The sequence below is a fragment of the Myripristis murdjan genome, chromosome 8 (assembly GCF_902150065.1).
Source record: "Myripristis murdjan chromosome 8, fMyrMur1.1, whole genome shotgun sequence".
NCBI lineage: Eukaryota > Metazoa > Chordata > Actinopteri > Holocentriformes > Holocentridae > Myripristis > Myripristis murdjan.
In genome coordinates, this window is record NC_043987.1 from 5,474,435 (window position 1) to 5,492,853 (window position 18,419).

Sequence of the window (18,419 nt, forward strand, 5' to 3'; positions counted from 1 at the left end):
AGAGACAAATGCACATTTGAGAGTTCAGTGGTGCGAAAACCATCGGCACTGGTCTACAGATATGTTGAAAGAAGTGATGTGGTCTGAGGAGTCATCCCTCTCCATATTCTCCACAAGTGGGCGAGGTCATGTGTAGCATGTACCAAGATAACGCTACAGGTCTGAATGCTGCACCCCTAAAGTGAGGGGGTCTGCTGGCTCTGCTATGCTGTGGTGGGCATTTTATCGACATGGATTTGCTCCCCTTGTCCCTTATAGCGTTTTTCCACTATAGTACCGTACCGTGCCGCGCCGCGCCGCGCCGCGCCGTGAAATTCACGGTTCCGCATTCATTCCCACTACACCAGCCCGCTTGGTTCCGGGAACCAACCGTGAAAGATTTCAGCCCGGTTTGACATCTGGTGCTGACCCAGTTAGAACGGGGCCGCGGAGGCGGGCCTAAATAAGATCTCCTTTGTGATTGGTCCGTTAGAATGTCAGTTAACCAGGCTGCTACAAACTGACAAGTGACAAATGTCAACCATTAAACCTTCAGCCAGTAGGCTATTATTTACAAACATTAGTTTCTGGAGAGATTATGGAAGAAACTGATTTGCTTGCTGAGTTTTTTTGTTGGGTTTTTCTGTTGTGTAGCCTAGTTTACATTTTTCTTACAAATGGAAATGGAAATGTGACCACTAAGCACAGATGCAAAAGTGGAGAAAATCTGAGAATTATTATAGAACTTGTTGAGATCTCTTTTGAAACTTAAAAGGAGTCTAATTTGAGCATTTGTCCATCTTTTTGCTCTGGAGAAAAAAATGAGAAGCAGGAGAAATAAGCTATAGTCTCACTTGGGTTTCACACAGATCTCATAGTTGTCTAGGAGAAATAAACGAAACATTTCTGAGAGCTCCTTTCTGATTTTCTTTTCCTCTGGGTGCTCTCCACAACAGTCTGGTAGAACATCAGCAGCAGTTTTTTGCAGATGTTGAAGGACGCCAGCCTCCTGAGGAAGTACAGTCGGCTCTGTCCTTTCCTGCACAGAGCCTCAGTGTTGGCTGTCCAGTCCAGTCTATCATCCAGCTGCACTCCCAGGTATTTGTAGGTCTGCACCATTTCCACACAGGCACCATTGATTCTTACGGGCTCCGGGTGAGGCCTGGTCCTCCTGAAGTCCACCACCATTTCTTTTGTCTTGGAGGTGTTCAGGTGGAGGTGGTTGGAACCGCACCATGCTACAAAGTCCTGGATGAGTTTCCTGTACTCCTCCTCCTGTCCACCGCTGATACATCCCACGATGGCCGTGTTGTCCGCGAACTTCTGCACGTGGCAGGACTCCGAGTTGTACTGGAAGTCCGACGTGTACAGGGTGAACAGGACTGGAGAGAGCACAGTCCCCTGCGGCGCTCCTGTGCTGCTGATCACATATTGGATTTTTTAAGTTCACCTATATGTTCTAAAAAGCCGTTCAAAAAGTGTGATGACGTCACACATTGAGAGGTGCTGCTTTACGGCGATTTCCAGAGCCCGTCTCCGGAGAGCAGACGGAGACACTCGAGAGAGCCCGCCTGTGCTATATTAGACATTCTCTGTATGCACAAATATCAACTCTGATAGAAAAGTGCTCCTTAAAGGCCGGAACATACTTGCTGCGTGGCCAAACGTTCGCGTACGTAGTTTGCTGCGCCTGTGTACATACTTGCTGCAGCGCGGTCGCTCGTCGACGCAGCCAAAACGCGTGATGCTGGTGGTCTCCGCTAGGGGCAGACAACAGCACTCGGACACAGACGTGAACAGCGAAGAAGTCGGTGACGTATTTCCGGATATAGCAAATACAGAAAGTGAAAGAAACATGGATTCCTCTCTTGATGAAGAAGAAGTGATCATTTTGTTACTGCTGAGGTTGAGGCAGAAGAGGCGGCAGCGTCGTCGTCTTCAGCGGAGATGGTATGTGCGGCCAATTAATCAGACGCGCAATGGAGAGTTTGTTTCTCTTGTGTTACCAATGCGCGCCATCGATGAGGAAAAACACAGGGAATATTTCCGCATGTCGGTCGGCGTATCTCTCTCTCTCTCTCTCTCTCTCTCTCTCTCTCTCTCTCTCTCTCTCTCTCTCTGACTTCACGTTCAGGGTTTCTTTCGCACGAGCGCCTCTAGCGGTTATGTCCATATTGCATCTCGCGCACGCGTCACGTTACCTCGCGTCAAAGTGAGCATCCCACGCGTCAAACGACCGCAAGATACGCGTGGCAGCCATGACGCGGACGCGGACGCGTTGTCTGCAGCAAGTATGTTCCGGCCTTAAGAGTGGGGTTTCCATGTTCTCTTGGTCTTCAGGTGCCATCAAGTGGGATCCCTCGTCGTAAACAGCCGCAGTCCGTCACTGACCAATCAGCATTCATTAGCAAATGCTAGCGTGTTATGACCAACAACAGCCCAAACTGTAGGAAACTGAAAGGATATAAGTTCTCGCTAATTTCACTTTTAACCTATAATCCATACTGGACTTTCAGAAACTACAACAGTATTTGTGATTTTTCAACCATAAACAGGTGTAAGAGACAAATTTAGCCGTTTAGCTCCATAGAGCCCCATTCATTCTGCACTCGCCCGCGATCACCCCCAGTGGAATTACGGTGGAACTGCAACCAAGTTTGATACAATGGGGGTTAATGGAGAGTGGCAAGGCTCGTCGTAGACGGGCTCTGACTTTATCGTTTCTGTTAGCTTGACGTTACATACCGGTACGTGTGCGCTGAATACACCCCCGGTCTCCGCTAGAAGTCCTGCCTCTAACCTAATATCGCTCATCGATTGGCTCTGCCGTTTCTTGCTAATGTGTGATTGGCCGTCCCTGCTGTCACTCCATGTGGTTGTAAAAAAAGCGCCGGCGGACGTGCGGAGTTTGTTTGGCTGGTTGGCCAGCAGCTACACACGAGGGATGTACTACGAAGGAGGCTCAACATCCCCAGGCTTTGTGTTCACTATCAGGCTCAACAAAACCTAAAGCTCCAGTCAAAGTTAAGTGGTATCACGACGGTGGTTATCATCAAGGTTTGTTAAGTCCGGCTGTCAGCTTTGTGCTCTGTGCGCATTCACAGAAAAGGGGGCGTTTTGGCGTCATGTGATTCTACTTCCGCGAAAAATGGACCGTTCATGGGCTGCATATTTCACGCAAGAGGAGCAGCTTGTCCTCATGGAAAGCTATGAAAATTTTAAAAATAAAATTAACGCTAAGAGCAACACTGTGGCCGCAAATAAGGCGAGAGAGGAGGCAGAAAATTGCTGACTGAGTGAATGCGTATGTCAGCACTGACTCTCACCTGACTCTGACTCTCACCGGAGGCTCACCTGACAGGTGAGCCTCCGGTGCCGTTCAGCTCAGCTGATTTTTTCGGTTGTCATGTCCTCTTCTTTTAGAGTCACCAGAGAATCTCTAATATGGGGAGAAGTGCCACTCTCGTCTAACTTCCGGGTCTCTCTGGCCATGTGAGGGCGCTCGCGGGCGAGTGCAGAATGAATGGGAGTCTATGGGGCTGCACCCCTAAAAATCCACTTTTCTCTGGAAATAATTTTTTGTCCAGTAATTTGAATACTGTTTTCAAAAGTTGGGGCTAAAAAAATACACTCAGTTGAATATTGGATTTTTTAAGTTCACCTATATGTTCTAAAAAGCCGTTCAAAAAGTGTGATGACGTCACACATTGAGAGGTGCTGCTTTACGGCGATTTCCAGAGCCCGTCTCCGGAGAGCAGACGGAGACACTCGAGAGAGCCCGCCTGTGCTATATTAGACATTCTCTGTATGCACAAATATCAGCTTTGATGGAAAAGTGCTCCTTAAGAGTGGGGTTTCCATGTTCTCTTGGTCTTCAGGTGCCATCAAGTGGGATCCCTCGTCGTAAACAGCCGCAGTCCGTCACTGACCAATCAGCATTCATTAGCAAATGCTAGCGTGTTATGACCAACAACAGCCCAAACTGTAGGAAACTGAAAGGATATAAGTTCTCGCTAATTTCACTTTTAACCTATAATCCATACTGGACTTTCAGAAACTACAACAGTATTTGCGATTTTTCAACCATAAACAGGTGTAAGAGACAAATTTAGCCGTTTAGCTCCATAGAGCCCCATTCATTCTGCACTCGCCCACGATCACCCCCAGTGGAATTACGGTGGAACTGCAACCAAGTTTGATACAATGGGGGTTAATGGAGAGTGGCAAGGCTCGTCGTAGACGGGCTCTGAAGTCACACGCTTTGGTCCTCGAAACAACACGTAATAACTATCCATGGTGGCGGTGATCAGGGTGGCGGGACTGAATGCAGCAGGCTGCTGTGATCTGCTGTGAGCTACTGCTCATTACCAAACTTCTGGGTCACGTAAACCGGACCAATTAAATAATAAAATCAAATTCAGTCCTGATTCCTGTTTTTCCATTTAGTATTTTTGATCCGAGCCTAAAATTGAACTATGAAAAACCAGGCATATTTTGGATTTTGGTGTTAGATTAAAAAACAATTAACAAAATAACCAGTCACTTTTTCATTTTTTAATTTTTGATTGGCAATTGAAAATAGAAAGAACGAATGATACACGGATTCGTTTGAATCACCACGGGCTGCTCCCGTCCAATCAGCACCTTCGGATGCCGTGACAGTCGCGGTTATAAGGGGTTTCCTTTAAAAAAAAAAAAAAAAAGTAGGCTACTATAACAAAGTCTGTGATACAACGGAATATTTATAACAAACGTGAAGTCTGTGCACCAAAAATAGTATACCTGCACACCGTTTGCCCTACTGTGAGCGCACAACTTCTATCCGTGGCATTCCTAACACTTGGCTCAACAAGTGAGCAAATGTAGCGTATTCCCTCAGATGAAAGTCTATACCGCTCATGGAGAATATCGTCAGGAAATGCCAGCGGATCCGCGCGATCCCTAAATCCTCTTTGTCTCCGTAATGAGCCACGGATTTTTTTTTTTTTTTTTTTCAAATAAGAGCAAGGCAATGGACACTAATCTGTTTGTATTTAGGTATTTAGTGTCAAATATTTATTTTATTAGGGTCCTCGCCTTTCTGGGAGAGGACCCTATTGTTTTTACTTCGTTTCTTTTTTCTTCTCCTTCTTATTATTACGTCTCTTTGACGCTTAATTTGACCCCCTAAACATGCTCAAAAACTCACCAAATTCGGCACGCACACCAGGTCTGGCGAAAAATTCGATAAAATCAAAAATCGGAACCCCCCGGTGCAAAAATGGGCTCGGTAGCGCCACCTAGGGATGCAAAGGCAGCCGCTGTGGCCCACAGGAATGTGATAGAAAGACCAAACCAGCGCCGAAACGTAGATCTCATCAAGCCTGACATTTTTCGTGCTCGTGCCCCCCACCTAAAACCAACAGGAAGTCCGCAATTTGCATTTGAAAGTCACGTTTTCGCCCAAATTTGCGCTTTGTAGAAAATGTATCTCCTCCCAGGGCGTTAATTTTATCGGCTTGAACAGCTAATATATGACAGAGGACACAGTGCTTAACAACAGTTCTTCAAGGTTAAGTAACATTTCGAACGGTTTGGATTTCAGAAGGCCGCAAAGTCAGAGTGTCCACAACCAGCACCTCCACTTTTTCCCATGGACCCTGGTGGGAAAACTTGCAGAATCCTGGCTGACACTAGGCCCCTGGTGCCTTGGTGCCTAAAGTAAAAGTCTGACAGCTTTCAAACCTATGCCGATGGAAAGAGGACGAAAATGCCTACAAAACTGTATATTATGGTGTGGAAGTTTGTGGCCACGGTGAAGACTAGTTTAACAGGTGGGACTCTGTTGTTTTTTTTCTCTGCTCTGCTCTGTTCACACATTGCAGCTGGCTATCCCTCCCCCCACTCAGCCCCATGGTCAAGACTGACAGGGAACAGAAACAGCTCTCAAACTCAAACTCAAGCTTAGGGCGACATCTGCTGGAGGAGCGCCGCTAGCAACTTGGCCACAACTGTGTGTGTGTGTGTGTTTGTGTGTGAGTGTGTGAATGAGTGTGTGTGTGTGTGTGTGTGTGTGTGTGGCATGCACATGTGTGTGTGTGTGTGTGTGTGTGTGTGTGTGTGTGTGTGTGTGTGTGTGTGTGTGTGTGTGCGCGCGCCTGTGCATGCACGTGTGTGTGTGTTGGTGCCTGCCCGTGCATATGTGTGTGTGTGTGTGTGTGTGTGTGTGTGTGTGTGTGTGTGTGTGTGTGTGTGAGTGTGTGTGTGTGTGTGTGTGTGTGTGTGTGTGTGTGTGTGAGTGAGTGTGTGTGTGTGTGCGTGTGAGTGCGTGTGTGTGTGCGCGTGTGAGTGAGTGTGATTATGTGAATGGCACCGTGAATGGACCGTTCCCGACGGGCACGAGGGGAACGCGGGGCACGGGTGCGAGGGCCCGTCCAACGCTGCTTGCAGCTTTAATTTTATTTATGTTTCTGTATGATGTTGATGTACAGTATGATGCACAGTTGCACTAAAGACAAGAACTCAGTTAAATTGCCTGCTTGTCTTACTTTAGTTGCCTTTAACTTACAACATTACAGAATTATTAAATACTTGTAGTCAGTACAGATATTCATATATGCAGTATAAACATTAATGTCAATCCCTTAGTAGTTTTTATTTTTTCTGATTATGATCGTTTGCTTGTTTATTTGATCAGCTCTACATGACGTGAAATTGCAGTCATAAATGCAAAAAACATCAACTTTCAGGGGCGCCGCCTTGGAGCGCTTTTATGTCCCCACCAATGTCAAAATCAAACCTACGCCCTTGGATTAGGCTATGTGCTAATGCTGCTAATCAACTAGCTAAGAGTACAAATGTGGTTATAAATATTATGCTTATTGGTGTTGCGAGTGTCAGGGGGTCCCCGGAAAATTTTGACCCCTCCAGGGGGTCCCTGGGCCAAAAAAGTTTGAGAACCCCTGGTTTAAGCAATAAGCCCCTTGAAGCCGTGGGTTACAGTGATTTTACAATGCCCCGCAGCCGTTGTAAAATCACTGTAACCCACGGCTTCAAGGGGCTTATTGCTTAAATGTTAGTGCTTGATAGATATCTCCCGTGGTACTTTTCCGAAAAACTAATGGCCCTGGTTGTACGCAGTTCTTCTGCTCGGTATGATCGTGTAACTTTGGTTAGTACCAAGCTGCTAACGTAAATTTCAGTAACCTGATGCTAGCCGCTACAGTTGAGGCTAACCTGAGAGGTGTTTGTGTCACAGGTGTGTGTGTGTGTGTGTGTGTGTGTGTGTGTGTGTAAGGGGGCGGTGTCTATTAACTTTTCCCTCATGAGAATGTGGTGGTGGGGATTGTTGATTGTGGGACACCTAGGCAGGCAAAGGCGAGGAGAACGATTGGCCCACGGGGGAAGAGTGGGTTCTTTTTGTTTGGGGGTTTTGTTTGCTTTGCAGGCAGTGAGACGTTGCGCCGAGCAGTAGCAGCACGCGGCCGCCCGGTGAGCCTGGAGGAGACGAGACGGGCAAGAGTCTGGCGCAGCCACTGCCGAAGAGCCGGCGTGGAGGGGGAGACGAGAGGAGGCGCTGTGGGATCTGTGGAGAGGTGAAGTACGCTTCATCCCTCCTCCCAGTTAAGTACCTCTCCTCGCTACACTACTGATGTCGGAGTAGTCTATCCGAACTTTCCTCCTGCCTCTGCAAAATTGTTTAATGTGCGCAGCTTGATTACCGGCGAATGGCCGCGTTGCGCAATCAATAATCAACCATGTTGTCTGTGTCATTATCCGTTGTGCTGCTGCAACAGCATATAAACAAAAGTCGGTTTATAATGAAAGTACAGCAGTCTGTGTGCGGCGATCCGGCAGACCTGGTGTGGCCGGCACCGCGTCGGCACCGGCCGGCACTGGCCGCGGCACCGCGCGGTGTGCGGCCACCCGGTCACCCGATCTGCCGGATCTGACAGGTGCCGCTCCGGCTGTCAGTTGGACCTTTCTGAAGAAGGAGGAAGTTACCTCCGAAACTGTCAAGGTAAATAAACATCCCATGTCTGATTAAAAAGACCCAAAACGTTTTTTAGTTAAAAGGAAGACATGATGAATGTATTTGAACTACACTGATTTATAATGACGTCGGGCCATGCCTGTTGTCGTATTTCAACGTGATGATGTGCACACCGGGGGCAATCGTGCTTGGGCGCGTTTGGGCTTTAGGTAATGTGAGTGCAGGCCAGCAGTGAACTGGAGAGGGGGGGATTTTGGCTTTAGCACGATACAGGCTCAAACTTGCCAATGTGAGTGGGCCCTAAATCAACCATATTTTGGAGCTAACAGGCTATACTAGCTCGAGAGGCGGTGGGACCGTATTGTAGTGTGCCACCTGACCTACAATGAATTACTCCATTCGATGGGAAGAAATTACTCAAAAATCCCCCATTCAATGGGGCGGAATTGTGCAATTTTTGCAACCCAGTTTACCCAGATTACAGGAATTACTCCAAAATCCCCATCGAATGGAAATGGGTTTCTATTGGCTGTCCTCTGGGGGCCCCCGCCCACCGCCTGCGCATGCGCGAGCCCCGAAGCGAGAGCCTTAAGAAAAATGGCAGACATTCCTTTTATTCTCAGTGAAAAATGCAATATTTTAAGAGAGCTTATGCATTCAAATGCGTTTTGATAACATTTCTAGCAGGAACTGTGCATTTTATTTCCAAAATCTTCGTTCAGTTAATGTATATGATGTTTACTTTGTTAGTTATTATGAAGATTCTTTCAGGTTTCTGTCGTTGCTATGGCTGTTGCTATGGACGCTGCTACCACTGTCGCTGATGTAGCTTCCGCTCAGAAGTACTGTCCTCACTGTCACCATGGAAATCTGGGGAGGGAGGCGTGGGGTTAACCTGCTCTCACAGAAATCTGAAATGAGCATGACCTCCTAATAACGCATTGCGTGCTCCTCGCACGTAACCTGTTTTAAACGATTTCTATGGTTTTAATTCCGTGTGGTCACCACACAAACGGTGTCCACTGAAAGTCAGCGAGGATCCGTGACGTCACGCTGTGGGTGGTGGTTCATAGATCCCGCAAGTGCAAATTTAATCGATATTCTGGAAAAAGGTCTGATTATTAGCCATAACGTTGTAACCATCCAAGGCAGACTTACCACGAGATATGAGGATGTGTAACGATGGCATGTGCTTCATCCGAGTCCACAAGTCCCATATAATATCAACTTTATTTTAAGAAAACACATTTTATTTGCGATGTCATATCACAGAGAAGCACTACATTACCCATAATCCTAGTGTTTATCAGCGACGTGTCTGATTTGACTTTCACCAATAAAGTCAATAAAGTGTAATAAAGTGCATGAAAGTTGATAATATGCTGATATGTTACGCTATTTAACACAACCCTTTCAGTCAGCGAAACAGAGCGGGTGGAAAAACCGCGGAAACACGTCAAAATAGCACTAAAGATTTATATATATTTTTTTATTTTTCATAACACATCTTTATTCATGATATAAACATGGGCTACATGTTAAGGTTATAGTTTTGGTGTTGAAAAACTACCGTATGTATGTTTTTTAAACCTAATTTCAAAACTTTTACCCTAACCCGGAAGAGGCGTACCAGAACTACAATCTGCGCGGAGTTGCAACACACAGAGGTGTCCTGCGCCATAGGTTTTGTAGTTCTAATATGTTATGTCTATTATGTGATGTTGTGATCACTAATTTTTCGATCTTCATTATAGTTTTTGGGTGTGGGAAGAACGCCTGTTTGGTCAGATTTTATTTATTTTTTTCTTAAGATAGTGAAATCATGTTTTTTTCCATGTTTTGACACTAGTCAGTGGCGCCCCCTATTGGTTTGCCATCGGGCATGATAGTAGAGGTCAAGAACTTTCCAAAAATGTTGACCCCATGTCTGTGCCATTTTTTGTTGCTGCACTGTAAGCCTTTAAAAGTGTCTCAGGTGGCCATATTAAGTTAATAGGAAAATATGAAATATGAAACACTGAGTATTTTAAGGGGAAAATAAGCTTTGAAATGGTCCAAATTGAAAAGTATGACTGTGTTTAAGACTAACATCAGTATTATAAATAAATTTGGCCATACCCCCTTAAAGAAGTTTGACTGATTTTATCAAGCTTGGCCCTAAAAGAGGTCTGCAGATGTACACCTAAGACAGCCATTGGCTTGGAGCAAGATGAAAATCAAACTTTGTCATAGAACAACAATGAAGACATCGTTTGAAAGGTCTTGACCTATGGAGTAACACATCTCAGGTTGAAACCAGTGGGCAGTTCCTGCTCCTCAGGAATGCCCTTTGAACCTTGCACCTTGTGGGGACTTAACTGTAGCTTCTATAAAAACGACCGGAAATTCGTTTTCTTCGTTCAAAACTTTACTAAACAAACTTGCGGCATTACAGAATAATATATGCACGGCATTGCCTTATTGAAAACATCTTCACCATTGTTTCTCTCTAGCCAGAGCAACACTCTTCTTCATGACCTTTTGGTCAATGCATAGCACGCTACTGCCACCTTGTGGTCTATATCAGTCAATGTTTACAGTAATTTAACTTAAACTAACCAAATAAAACAATGACTCCTTGTAAATAGTTTACCTTTTTAACCACATGAATTACTCAATAACTACTGCATTAATGAACTATTAAATGAAATACTGTATCAATAAAATAAAGATACAACACACCTGAGACACTTTTAAAGGCTTACAGTGCAGCAACAAAAAATGGCACAGACATGGGGTCAACATTTTTGGAAAGTTCTTGACCTCTACTATCATGCCCGATGGCAAACCAATAGGGGGCGCCACTGACTAGTGTCAAAACATGGAAAAAAACATGATTTCACTATCTTAAGAAAAAAATAAATAAAATCTGACCAAACAGGCGTTCTTCCCACACCCAAAAACTATAATGAAGATTGAAAAATTAGTGATCACAACATCACATAATAGACACAACATATTAGAACTACAAAACCTATGGCGCAGGACACCTCTGTGTGTTGCAACTCCGCGCAGATTGTAGTTCTGGTACCCCTCTTCCGGGTTAGGGGAAAAGTTTTGAAATTAGGTTTAAAAAACATACATACGGTAGTTTTTCAACACCAAAACTATAACCTTAACATGTAGCCCATGTTTATATCATGAATAAAGATGTGTTATGAAAAATAAAATATATATATATAAATCTTTAGTGCTATTTTGACGTGTTTCTGCGGTTTTTCCACCCGCTCTGTTTCGCTGACTTAAAGGGTTGTGTTCAATGGCGTAACATATCAGCATATTATCAACTTTCATGCACTTTATTACACTTTATTGACTTTATTGATGAAAGTCAAATCAAACACGTCGCTGATAAACACTAGGATTATGGGTAATGTAGTGCTTCTCTGTGATATGACATCGCAAATAAAACGTGTTTTCTTAAAATAAAGTTGATATTATATGGGACTTGTGGACTCGGATGAAGCACATGCCATCGTTACACATCCTCATATCTCGTGGTAAGTCTGCCTTGGATGGTTACAACGTTATGGCTAATAATCAGACCTTTTTCCGGAATATCGATTAAATTTGCACTTCCGGGATCTATGAACCACCACCCACAGCGTGACGTCACGGATCCTCGCTGGCTTTCAGTGCACACTGTTTGTGTGGTGATCACACGGAATTAAAACCATAGAAATCTATGATTAAAACAGGTTACGTGCGAGGAGCACGCAATGCGTTATTAGGAGGTCATGCTCATTTCAGATTTCTGTGAGAGCAGGTTAACCCCACGCCCCCCTCCCCAGATTTCCATGGTGACAGTGAGGACAATACTTCCGAGCGGAAGCTATATCAGCGACAGTGGTAGCAGCGTCCATAGCAACAGCCATAGCAACGATAGAAACCTGAAAGAATCTTCGTAATAACTAACAAAGTAAACATCATATACATTAACTGAACGAAGATTTTGGAAATAAAATGCACATTTCCCGCTAGAAATGTTATCAAAACGCATTTGAATGCATAAGCTCTCTTAAAATATTGCATTTTCCACTGAGAATAAAAGGAATGTGCGACATTTATTTTGTTTTCACAGTAAGACCAGCCTGCAGCGCATAGGTCACGTGAGCACAACTTTCTGGTTCACAATTACGTGGGAAATATACAAATTATAGTGCAATATTTTTCGTAGGAATTTGTATGAACGTTGAATGAGAACAGCCTGCTTCATGAATGGCAGATCTATTAATTTGGTTCTCTATTCCTGGATCACTGAAGTCAACAGAAATAGCCAATACACACCATAGCTGCATTTCTGTCTATTTACATGTAGTTCCTCTACAGGAAAATAAGATCAGAATTCAAGAGACAGCTGAGACATGAGGTTAATAGCATGACACAACATTCTTGGTTTTCATACCACTCAGTTTATTAAAAAAGCACATTTAATTGTTACAACAAAGTACACTGAAGTTCTCGCACACCTGAAGAGTAATTACCTCGGCGGCACTCGGGGAGGCGCTGTTTTGACTGGTAAGTTGAATAAGAGAGTGATTGGAACTTTGGAGGCTACAAGTTTGCCTGCGTTATCCTTTGGGCGTGCAATATGGATAACTGCCAATAACTGTAACAATACCTTAATATGAATGGTGTCAAGTAAAGGCGCCTCGTTGAAATCAATGAGCTCTGTGTCTTGTGGGCTGTCGGCTACGGCTGTGTCGCTGTCAGAGTGACGTAATATGGCAGCTGCCAGCGTCGTCATGGCAACGAATGCGCTGGCTTCTGAGGTGACGGTCGGCTAAACTAATTTATCTAGAAACTAGTAAATTACTGAAGTAGACTGTTTAGACGATCAATCTTCACCCGGGTTTGAGTGAATGAGACTTTACATAGCATTAATAAAATCGAGGGCTTAAACAACGTCAACTGTACAACATTAAGCAAAGAGTGTGCAACAGTCTAAACAGTGATCTACCTCATCACAGCCACCTGCACAGGAAACTTTATAAGCTGTAAACAAGTGCATACGAGAGCTGGGGGGTGGAATATAATAAAATATTTACTGCTGCCGAACTGCTAATTACACTCCATCTAGATGACCAATGTTAAGAAAAAGTTAAGCTGTTGGTTAATTTCGGATATATTTTTTTTAGTATAGGCTAAGCTTCTTGGCTGGGGAGGCGGGCAGGCTTGGTTTACTTCCGGGTTTTAAATGGTCGTAAAAATGAATATTGAAACAAATATATTAACCATTTCCCGCAGCCGAAACATAAATTACCCTGCCTTTAGTTGGTTTTGTTTGGGAGGGAAAAAAACATTCAAACAATGTTGATTTATTTCGGATATTTTATCAAGTAGCCTATTCGCGTTGGTGGGTTCCATGGACAGTTATATTAACGCTTCAAGTTTGCAAGATATCCAAATTAAAAGTAATCAGATTTATAATATAAACGTCAACATATGTTGTCTTTGGAATAAAAACGGCTTGGAAAGCAAGAAAATAAAGGGCTTTTATGGGACAGTAAGCTGTTTGTGTCATACCATGGCACCATGGCAACGGATGTCAACAATGTCGGATCAACAATGTTGGATTCCAACGTTTGCTGGCGAGACCAGGCGAAATCTTCGTGATAACTAACAAATTAAAGACCGTATACATTCACTGAACCCACATTATGCAAGAAGTGCATATTTTTCGCTGGAAATATTATCAAAACACATTTAAATATAGAAACGACCTCAAAATATTGCATTTTCTAGGCTGCTTTGGCACTATACGGATGTCAACAATGTTGGATTCCAACGTTTTGCTGGCAAGTCCGGGCGAAATGATCGTGATTACTAACAAACTAGAGAACGTATACATTCACTGAACACAGATTACGAAAACAAAGTGCTTATTTCTCGCTAGAAATGTCATCAAAACACATTTTAATACAGAAACTACCTTAAAATATTACATTTTCCACTGAGAATGAACGAAATGTCCGCCATCTTGCTTCCTTTTGCAGTCAGAAACTTGGAAGTCACGTGACCCGGGCGCAGGGACCACTATAACAATTGAATGTTGATATGTAACGAATTTGAGCTTGGAAACGTTGATATGATAACGTTTCCCTAGTTTGCAGAAACGTAAAAGGGTGACATTTCCCCATGGAGACTGGGTTGGATTCAGGCTGCTGTTGTGTTCAGAATGGCTGAAACTTGTCTGTGAAAAAAACAAACAAACAAAAAAAAAACTAAAAACTAAATCAGATTTCCCTCCTGGAAGCATCTGTGCTGTTTGACTGACACTGAGTTGTCTTTCTAACAACATGTTTTCTCATGTTTTCTCATGTGTTACTAGGAGATCCTGCTGCCCCAGCCATCAGGTTCTGCTTTAAAATGTTTTGTTTTAATTTTTTGGTTTCAGAGACACATGAGGCACACACTGCTGATATGTTAAAAAAAAAACAAAAAAAAAAACATATGGCACGTGTATGAATTATATGGCACGTAAAAAAATATGGTAAGTAAAAGATAAAACATTATGTTTTATGATGCTTTAGGCTTAAAGGCTCTTCTGCTAAATGCTCTGCTTAGTTTACAGAATAAATCCTCTTAATTTTATACATTCATAATTTTTTGAGGGTCAAGCATTCAGGCCTGTAGTGTTCTCTTGAAAACTGAAGAAAATTGTAGTGACATCACTGCCACATTAAAAAACAAACAAACAAACAAAAATAAACAACAAACAAATAAACAAACATACAGACATTAAAGAAGTGAAACTGCATTGGAAACAAGTGGGATTATCTCATAGAAGCTGAATCAGATGAACTGATTTCCTGTGGATTATCTCATCCCACTGGCACTTTTCTGACCTGTGTGTGTGTGTGTGTGTTGTTTTGTTTTAAACTAATTTTCAGATCATTTTCTTGTAACTGTTTACTAATTTTCTTTCAGATTTTCAGGTCATTTCTTGCTAAGTTGCTCATCACCTTGCTCATCACTCATCACTCGTTTCTGAAAGAAAAAAGCCAGTTTGCACAGATTTCTTGTGTTTAAATTCTTGTGGCTTTCAGAAGCATTTCAACACAGGAACTCTGACATGGATCCAGGTCTCAAAGTATATACTGCACATTTCTTATATTTTGTCTTAATAAATCAATAATTCCAGGTCAGCAAAGGGAGGCAGTAGCCAGTCTCTCCCAGATGATGTGAATCCTGTGCTGGATCATGACAGGACCCGAGCACCTGCAGTCCTGGACCAAACACATCAAAGAAACATGGGCCAAGTGCTGCAACAAAGTCCTGCACATGAGCTCTGTGGAGACTGATTTCCCCACCGTGGGGCTCAGTGTGGATGAAGGGAGGGAAAACCTCTACTGGAAGACAGAGACTTTCAGTAAATCCACCAGAACCACTCGGACGAAGCGGAGTAGTTCCTGAAAGCTGATGACAATATGATCCAGTGGTGCCGCTGTACCTGGGGAGAAGATTTAGCTCCTTTGTCCAGCAAGGCTACATGAGCGGAGGTGCAGGTTATGTCCTCATGAGGAAGCAGTGAAAAGATTTGTTGGGGGCTTCAAAAGTGGGGAATGTAACAATTACTCAGACATTGAAGATATGGTGTCGAGGAAATGTGGAGACCATGAAGGTGGATCCTGCAGATTCCAGAGAGCTGAAAGGGCGACAAACATTTCATCCCTTCCCAACTGGTCAGGCAGCCCCCAAGACCACGGCCCTGGTTTGATTTATGGCTATTACACTCCAACAGAGGAAAGCAACACCTTATGCACTATATCCCACAGCAACCTCTCTCTGAGCTCTCAGGGCTGTGACATTTCATGAAATCTGTGAAGGTTCTGTCATCCACGTCATGACTGTCCAAGGAGAGTTGAATCAAGGACAGCTGGCTTTGAAGAGGTTTCACTTGTCATCCAAGACACTTCAGTTGTGAGCAGAACTTCTTCAATTCAGCAAAACTAAAGAAGCTTCCTGATGAGATGTGAAACATCTCCAAGAGTCTACTAAAGTCCACTTGTCACTGATTCAATTCTCCTTGGAAAATTTCCTGAAATGAGCACAATGTCCTAAAATCCCAAGAACGTCCATGCACCAAAAGTGAGAGGAATCAATGTCCTCACCAAGAAAGGGTTACATGAAGGATACAAGGATACAAAGAAGTTGACAAGGCCGAGCAAAAATCGTGAACCCAAAAGCACGACTACAGACAAAATTCAGAATGATAAACAGTCTTTAATGAGACAAAAGTAGCAACACAAAACTCACTCTCTAGGAGGATAATAACTAAACCAAAAATCACTCAGTGAGGAGGAATATCAATAAAGAGTAACGTAAGTTATGCCTATAACTATGGATGTATGAGACCGAACGATGACCGTCACCACGGTCTTCACCTTGAATGATGCCATCCTACTACCTATCCTCGAGACCTTATGTCAACAAAGTCATGTGACTGACCTCAGGAGGCGCGGCCCCGAGTCTATAAGAGGTTCCGGGTGACGTCGCCTCCGCCTCCTGCCTGGAACGCCTCAGCCGGTTCTGAACGACAGAGAATGGTGACGGTCATCGTTCGGTCTCATAGATCCATAGTTATAGGCATAACTTACGATCTATTTCGACCTCACTCAGACCGTCACCACGGTCTTCACCTTGGATGACTCATACCATCAAGGTCGTGAAGAACGGAAGACTCCACCGGATCCTGGTCTGAGCCTGCGGCAGAAAGCACAGCCAAACCACGTTGACCCTGTAGAACCCAGCAAAAGTACATGGTTTGTTCCATGACGCTGCAGCACAAATCTCAGCCATTGACACCCCCTTTAAGGCTGCCCAGGAGGTCGCCATGCTCCTCGTTGAATGTGCCACCAAATTCCCAGGCACAGGAAGACTCTGGCCCTCATAAGCTTGTGTGATGGTGTCCACCACCCAGTGAGACAAGCGCTGTTTCGAAACAGCAGCCCCCCGTTTGTTAACCCCATAGCAAACAAACAGTTGTGAATGAGAGTGCCGCAAAGATTGGGTGCACGCCAAGTAGGCCCACAATGCCCTCACTGGACACAGTGTGTGCAGTGCCACGTCCCCCTCAACAGAGGACGGGTCCGGCTGAAAGGAACTGATCTCCAACACCTGATTCACCGTCTGGGGGTTTACGATCTTGGGCAGGAATGCAGGGTTCGGCCACAATGACACCCCTGAACCGTCGGCCTTCCACCTCAAGCACTGCTCACTGGTGGACAGGGCGTGGAGCTCACCAACCTTCTTGGCAGAACAGATCGCCAAAAGGAACAACGTCTTATGAGACAGTGACTTCAAATCCGCCTGGTCGATAGGCTCATTAGGGGCTCGGGTCAGAGACCTCAGGACCAAGGAAAGGTCCCATGTTGGAGCTCTAAGTACTCTGCCTGGGCGCAACCGGTATGCCCCCTTAATAAACTGCGAGACCAAAGGGTGTCTCCCCACCGAGATGCGCCCGACAAGCTCGTGAAAAGCTGAAATTGCCACTGAATACAACCTGACAGTGCTAGACGCTTTCCCAGAATCCAGAAGGGATTGAAGGAAGCGCAGAACAAGGTGCACGGAACAAGTAGAGGGTACTGCTTGCTGCCTGTGACACCAGCCAGAGAACACTCTCCATTTCTGACTGTAGCTAGCCTGTGTGGAAGAGGCTCTAGCGCTACGTATAGTCTGCAACACTGCCTCATCTAGCTCCTCTTCCTGGGGCTGCAGAGTGGCCATGCCCACAACTGCAGCGCCGCTGGTTTGGGGTGCCAGATTCGACCGTCTGCCTGGGACAGCAAATCCGCCCTGACCGGCAGGGGCCATGGTTGGCCGTGGACCAGCCGGAGGAGAGCTGGAAACCACGACCTCCCTGGCCACCTGGGAGCTACCAGCAGAATCCTGCAATGTCCTCCCGCCACCCTGTGGAGGACATGGGGGATCAGAGGCAACGGGGGAAAAGCATACAACAAGCCTGTTGGCCACTCGTGAGACAGTGCATCTATTCCCAGGGGAGCCCCTTGAAACTCCAGGGAGAACCACTGATTGCAGTGGGTCGTGCTCTCTGACGCAAAGAGATCGACCTGCGCTCTGCCGAATCGGGACCAGAGCAGCGCCACCACCTGCGGATGTAATCGCCATTCGCCCGGGAGTGGTCCAGTCCTGGACAGGAGATCCGCTGCTTGATTCTCCACCCCGGGGATAAACAGTGCCCTGAGGGATGCCAGACGAGGATATGCCTACAGCAGGAGCCTCCTCGTCTCCTGGAGACAGTGGAGAGACCTGGTACCCCCTTGGTGATTTATGTGGTAAACTGTGGAGGAGTTGTCCGATCTCACCAGAACATGTTTGCCTCTGATAAATGGGAAAAGCTCCACCAATGCTAGGTGGACCGCCCTCAACTCCAGCAAGTTGATGTGTTGGCCCTTCCACTGTGGTC

General features: G+C 45.0%; 1 protein-coding gene and 1 pseudogene across 1 annotated transcript in view; both read left to right on the top strand.

The window, feature by feature from the left end:
* The window catches only part of LOC115363064 (uncharacterized), a 164,162-nt gene that overhangs the window by 106,946 nt on the left and 38,797 nt on the right, over positions 1-18,419 (top strand). The window lies entirely within an intron of this gene.
* Positions 15,161-15,808, top strand: LOC115363056 (glycoprotein-N-acetylgalactosamine 3-beta-galactosyltransferase 1 pseudogene; annotated as a pseudogene).